Genomic DNA, 6,663 nt, shown 5'->3' with positions numbered 1-6,663 from the left:
TGCCTGCTGTGCACTGTGCCAGGCAGGGACTACAGAGGAAAGAGCCTGCTCTGTGCTCTGAAAATGCTCAGAGTTCCAGCCAGTGACACTCCAGGAGAGACGCTACCTTGGTTCCAGCCATATGGTTGCTGGGCCTCTTGGAAGCTTTTGTTTGTAGGAATAAGTGTTCCTTCCAAGGCATCACTTTCAAGGCCTTGCAGGCTCCTGATTCTTTTTATTTTTTTTTCTGAGACAGAGTCTTAAGCTGTCACCCTGGGTAGAGTGCTGTGGCATCATAGCTCACACCAACCTCCAACTCTTGGGCTCAAGCAATCCTCTTGCCTCAGTTTTTCTATTTTTAGTAGAGATGGTATCTCACTCTTGCTCAGGCTGGTCTCAACCTCGTGAGCTCAAGAAATCCACCCAGCTTGGCCTCCCAGATTGCTAGGATTACAGGCGTGAGCCACCGCAGCTGGCCAGGCTCCTGATTCTTGATTGAGGGGGTGGGTCCAGGTATGGCTGGCTGGCATGGTCCCTTGAGGTTAGTCACACACAGCAGGAATGGGGGGGGGGTGTCTTGAAAAAGCTGAAAATAAAAATCAATACATGTAAAATTAGGCTGTTGAGTGAACTCTGGAGCACAATAATTGCAATCTGAGTTCAGGCTGCTGTGACCATCCTGAGAAACCCAGAAAACAGGCACCTTCCCCCGTACGGTGGGCGTCTGTGTTCCCAGCTCCCACTGCAATGATAGTTTCTGGCTTATAAAATGACACTCCTGGAAATCCCTTAGCATTTAATTTTCTGATTACCTCCTCTTCTTTACTTAACATGCACCCATTTATGTTCTGCTATTTCAGAGAAAGGTGCATGTAATAATTGTGTTTCAGAAATGGGAACAAGAAGCTAGCAGATGCAAGTTTAGTGAATATTGAGTTTTAAACTTGTCTGGCTGTGATTTGTGGCCATGTCACGGCAAATATTTTTCAATGTCACTGCCTTAGCCAGTGCTGTCACTAAGGCAGTCAGCTGGGGAATAGAGGGCCGAACACTATGATCTCAATATTAATGGGAGCTGTTGAAAGTGGCAAAGGTGATAAAGTATTGTTTAGTTATTGGTGCCATACTTTGGCTGCGGGACATTATTATAAAACGCAGTCTGTTTTTGTCAGATTTCAATCACGGCTTCAATAACACATTTAGAAACTTAGAGTATAGGAGACCACATAACAATGATTTTTTTTTTCCTTTAAACCAAAGGACTTTAGATTGCGATCTGGAGAAATAGGGTTTGAAATTTGGATTTTACTCACTTTATTAATTAGTTTTTTTCTAAATTCTTTGGTGATATGACATTCTTGCCTGGCTTCCGGAGAGGCGGATGGGTTAGACGTGGCTTAAAGGACTTGAGAAATCAATATAATCTCTTTCTTCAAACTCTCAATAGGAAAAGATTCCTGAAGGGTGAGTGAGTACAGAGCAGACTGGTTCAGCAGCGGGGGAGAGAAGCACCTTTCCCCACCAGTCCAGGAAGAGAGAGTTATGCAAAGTGTATAATACTTTAAAAAATAATATCCTGTTTTGCAAAATTGCATTTCGTTCAGGAAATCACAGGATTCCCCAGCTTGGCTGCAACCTGAGGAGAAGGTAAGCGAACCGCTTTGGTGGAGGAGACGGCCCCTGTCATTAATAGTGCATGGGCTTAAACTTATAATTAAAATAAACTTTAAAATTCAATTTTTATAGATGGAGGAGATAACTTGATTTGAAACCCTTCAATGCACACATTTTATGTAGCACTCACCCAAATCCAATGGTATCGTAGGAAAACGGGGGCATAAAAGTGGATGATGAGAGTTTATATAGCTTTTAAATATCAAGCTGTCAGGCTTTGTGCTGGTAGAAATATTGTAATTGGACAAGAGTAAAGAAAGAGTTTGTATTAGCATTGAGGGTTTTTGAGTGAATTCAGACTGAGCAGAATATAATAGAAACCCCTTTAAACAGAAAGACGACAGAAAAACTCAAGGTCCAAGCAGAGTCTGACCTTCCTTTCAGGGAAGATCTTCTTGATAAAACAGACACAACCCCAATAAAACACTAACAATAGAAAAAAGTAAATAGAAATCATATTAAGCAGTGGCATTATTGCCTGAATTGAAACAAAAATTAGGTAGAATAGCCTTGGCGGGTTTTAATATGGTCTCCAATCACATCACAATATGAAGCATATCATGGTGTTTCTAAATAATGTTTATCATCTTGAAATCTCTCTGCCTGGTAGACAACTTGCATTATTTGAGGTTCGTGGTTTTTTTTTTTTTTTTTTTTTTTTAAAGAACTCATAAATATTTAACGTCCAGGATCCAGAATGGGGCTGGGGGAGGGGCCATATCTCTAGGAACTGCGATCTTCTCTCTGTGACAGGCCCCAGCATTGTCTGGAGCTGGGGCTTGGCCCTGGGGCAAAGCTTTCCGATGAGAAAGAGGCTGTGTCCCAACCCAGGGCCCGAAGCCTGGAGCCAGCAAGCCACCTGGTGCCCGGATGATGGGGCAGCCTGGCCTAGGTGCCCCACACCGGTTTGCTATCCCTGGGCAGGACTAGAGTCAACTTTTTTTTTTTTTCCCCTCATGTGTCTTTTGGAGCACAGGGACAAAAAACAAAAAATAAGCAAAATGGGGTCACGTTGGCCATAATCTCGTGTGATTCTGCATTTTAGGAGCTGGTAGGAAAATTTGGCCGAGGAACAAGTCTCATGGGCCTTCCACCTGTCCCCCATCTCCTCCACTGGTCAACCACCCCATACTTATTTATTGAGGGCCTGTGATGGGCAGAAAATCCTCAGATGTTGTTTGCTGTTGCCCATGAGAGTCCTTAGGGAGTGTGTTCAATCTTTTCTTGTTTCAGAAACCTATGTTTTCTTTAGGATTGATGCTGCCGTTTATTCAATCAGAATTTAGAATGAGGTCCTTTTTAGACACTTTCGTTCAGGCCCGTCACTTTTCGAACTACTCCCAGTAGGGAAAAGAGGCAAACTAGAGAAGGCAGCTGTTTCTTCAAAATTCCTGCAATTAGCTTTTAAAAAGTGAATCTTAATGACTCTCCAATTAGGCTCGGCACCATTCATTCAGTCGATCATTCATTTGTTCACTCCACCAATATTTCTTGAGAACCTACAGTATGCTGGGTGCCGTCTTCCAGGCTTTGAGGGTACAGCAGTGAGTAACCTGGCAACCTGTGTACCCCTAGAGCTGGCATGTCAGGGGATGTTGTGTGCCACTTGAAATTTAGGCCCCTTAAGAGACAGAGGTATGGGAAGCCAAACTTCTTTTTGGGAACAGTGACTGGTTTGGGGGCAAGAACACTTGACTGGCCCGGAGTTTACACCATCCCCTCAGGCAAGGCCGGCAGCCACTGTGCTCACACAGGTCACCCTCATCAGACCTCAGCACTCCCCTAGGGGAGGTGACTGGAACATCAGCCATTGGTGCCTGGCCTTTCACTCTGAGTCCGTTTGCTAAGTTCCTCTGCATCCCTGTCCAGTGGACATGGCTGCAGTATCCCAGAACGTGGACACTTTATTCACACGGGCCCGCAGAGCCTGGCAGGCTCGCTTCTGCATCCCAGCATGGTGTCCACCCTGCCGTTTGGCCCAGGAGGTCCCAGCACTACCTTCCCGTCTGCACAGTGACAGGGACTGTCTTAGGATACCAAAGAAGGAAATACTGTTTGCCCTGGGCTAGGGCTACCACATATGGCCCCTTGCCCACTATGTCTCTGGGTACCACACCATTTGGGAAGCTAGCTGCAGTTGTCATGACAGCAGCCTGGAGTCTGACCAATGGAGACCTCGCCTGCCCTTCCCTATCTACTTGGCCACAGAGGCCCAGCCACATGCATCAGCTGACCAGCTAGTGAGGAGTTGGTGTCACTCAGAGGCAGCCATCGGTTTGCAGGAATGATTACATAGACCCACAAAGACACCTGTCAGAGTCATGAAGGGACCTACGACAATATCACCTCACCAGCAGGTATCTGCGTTTGATTTTCCTTCCTGAGGCCAGTGGGCAAATCTAGAAGACCTTGAAGCTGTGACAAGAAGAAGGAGGCCTCGAGGAGTGGTGACAGCTGCAGAGGCACCCTGAGAGGAGTGCAACCTGGGGACCCTGCCCAAGGGGTGGCTCATGTGTGCTCAGGGTCCTGCCAGGGCTTAGAGTCCTGGGACCCCTAGGTGATGGGTGCTGCGGATGGGTGATGGGTGCTGCCATCTCTCCTGGATGTGAATGCTGGCCCTGCCACTTCCTTACTAAGTGACCTTGGGCAAACTGCTTAGTCTTTCTGAGCCTCAGTGGCTTCATCTATAAATTGGGCATGATCACAGACTGTGTGAAGGTTCAATCTCACCATGTCTGTAGCAGGCCAATAGCTCTGGGTCCACAGTCACCTGAGGCTGCTCTGTGAGAGCCTGACCAGGGGACATTCCTGCTCTTCCCGGTAGGCTTTGCCACCAAGGCCCAAAGCATAGTGTTTCTGCTTGACTTTGTCTCAGTGAAAAGAGTATCTCCTGCTGTCTGTGTCCTACACACCTCCTGTCACACCCCTCCCTGGGCTGGGTTCTCTCTGGGAGGTGCCCAGGCCCCTGCAGCCATAATTTGAGCTGGAGGAAAGCTGGGGGTTTCCTCCAGGACTCCAAGGACACATTGGGACAACATGGGTCTGTCTTCCAAAGGGCTCCGAGTGCCTAGGATGCCAGAGCAGTTTGCAGGGACCTCAGGAGCATGGCAGGATGGGCAGGGTGGTGGGTCAGAATCAGTGCAACACCCACACCCCAAACGCTGCAGGTCTGGGCAAAGCCCCTGTTCTGGGGAAGCCCCAGGCTGGGAGAGGGCCCCTAGGCCATGCAGAGGCCAGGGCCAGGGAGAGAAAGTTCTGGCAAATTCCTGCTTGATTGGAGGGCAGTCAGTCGCTGCTGTTATTCAGAGTCCTGAGGAGGGACAGATCCCAAGGAAGAGAGGAAGTGGGGGGGGGGGGGCTCAGAGACAGAAAGACAGAGAGAGGCAGAGAAAGATGGAAAGTTAGAGATACACACACAGAGTGTGAGACAGACAAGAAAGTGAGAGAGACACAGAGAAAGAGAGAAGAGATAGGGAGAGGGAGATAGGGACTGCTCCCCGCTGGGCACTGCTGGGCCCTGGGGACTGACAGGGCTATGGCATGCCAGGCATAAGCCAGGTAACCATTTCCCACCTATCATCTGCTTTGAACCCACAATCCCTTGGGGAGAATGCTGGTATTATGCAAACTTTACAGACCATAAAACTGAGGCTCAGGAGCCCCCTGTTCCTCCCTTTCCTTCCTGCCGGCCCACTTTCACAGCCCTTTGAGCACAGACCCCATCCTCTTCCTCCTGACACCCTCATGCCTTGGCTCTCTTCCCCGACCTCCCTTGACCAGATGGCAGAGGTGGGGATTTAGACCAAGGCTGCTCACTGTACTGACTGTCTTTGGCCTAATGCAGGTGAGTCTTACCGCCCTAAATAAATTTATCCTCTCAAGGGCAGAGAATGTCAAAGCCATCAGCCCCACATGGATGCTCCCATGGAGCCATGTGTGAATTCTCATGTGCACCCGATTGGTATTTTTCTGGGGAGACCGTTCATAGCTCACCAGCTTCTCACATAAAAAGGTAAAGGCTTCGGGATGCTACTTCCTCCACAAACAGCCTGGGATCTTCAAGGGACCAGAATTTCCCCTTTTGAATGCTTTAAGGTCACCTAACAGACATATAAGGAGTCCCAAGGGCAGCTGGCTCCTCGGCACTTGCCGTGCTGCCGAGGCCGAGGGTGGGGAAGTGGAGAACCCAAGTTCGAGTTCCCGTCAGGTTGCCATAAGGGAGCCGGAAAGAGGGGGCATGATCTTCAGGGCCAGGGTGGGACCTGGCGTGGGAGAAAAGGCAGGACACAGCCCCTCCCAGGGTGGCTATACAGCCACCTTCACTTCAGCTCAAGCCTAGAGCTGCTGCTGCCTGTGCCCCACTGTCCCGCCTCAGAGGCGACCAGGCTCCCCTGGGAAGCATGTACCCAGGAGACCCAGAAACCGACGTGTCCTTAGGGAGGGCGTCTTCTTAGACTGGTGCTTTCCATCTCTCAGGTCCAGGGATTCCTGGCTCCTGAGGTCACACCCCCCAGGATGCCTCTCAGGGGTGGGAAAGGGCCCAACGGTCAGCTCATGCAGGGTGTGGAATTGGAAGCAAGGGCAGGTGAGCTCCATGGTCCCCTCCTGGCTGCAGCTTGCCTTTGGCATGGACTTGAGTGGTGTCTGAGACTCAGTTCCCTTATTTTAAAGTGGGTCTGAGTAGAGCGCCTACCTAACCCTTACTCACAGTTGCTATGAGAACTTTAAAAATTAAAATGTGCATGTGAATATGTGTATATGCATGTGTGTGTATGTGTGCTTAATACCCAGCTTGTCGTCGTAAAATCCTAAGCAAATGTCCCCAGCTGGCATGTCCTTCATTGAGTCAGTTGCTCAAAATCAGTCCCTGAGAGGCCTGCCTGTCACAGTCGTGCCTTGCGGATGTAGGGCTGATGCAGCAGAGCCTTCTGTGCTGGACACAGGGCTGCGGGGGCCCTGCTGAGTGGTCACCCTACTGCCTAGACACAGGGCTGCGGGGGCCCTGCTGAG

Source organism: Otolemur garnettii, unplaced genomic scaffold (assembly GCF_000181295.1).
Source record: "Otolemur garnettii isolate 467f Iridium unplaced genomic scaffold, OtoGar3 scaffold00075, whole genome shotgun sequence".
In the NCBI taxonomy this organism is placed as follows: Eukaryota; Metazoa; Chordata; class Mammalia; order Primates; family Galagidae; genus Otolemur; species Otolemur garnettii.
The sequence above is the reverse complement of the archived record's forward strand: the minus strand, read 5'-3'. Positions refer to the sequence as shown.